We start from the raw sequence: 337 nt of genomic DNA, 5'->3' as shown, positions 1-337 counted from the left end.
GTATATATAGAGAGAGATAGAGGGACAGACATGATATAAACATATAATAACCATTTCCTCATTGGTCCTACTATTCTGATCTGGGTTATAGCACCGACATTTTTAAAATTTATATTTTGTGTTTCATTCAAATCTTTCAGGACAATAAAGCATTGAAATGCGATCAAGAAAAGATATTTTGTCAATATTTGGATACCAGATTGAACACGTGGCATCGCGCTCTAGTGTGTAGACGAGTGCACCTACGAGTAGATGTGAATTTTGCCCCTTTTCAACCGAGCAATTGCTTTTTCGCTAAGGCCAACAACCAAAGAACAATAGTTAAATATTCTTCTGC

This window comes from Penaeus monodon, chromosome 23 (assembly GCF_015228065.2).
Source record: "Penaeus monodon isolate SGIC_2016 chromosome 23, NSTDA_Pmon_1, whole genome shotgun sequence".
NCBI classification, from domain to species: Eukaryota; Metazoa; Arthropoda; class Malacostraca; order Decapoda; family Penaeidae; genus Penaeus; species Penaeus monodon.
Note: the sequence above shows the minus strand (reverse complement) of the source record.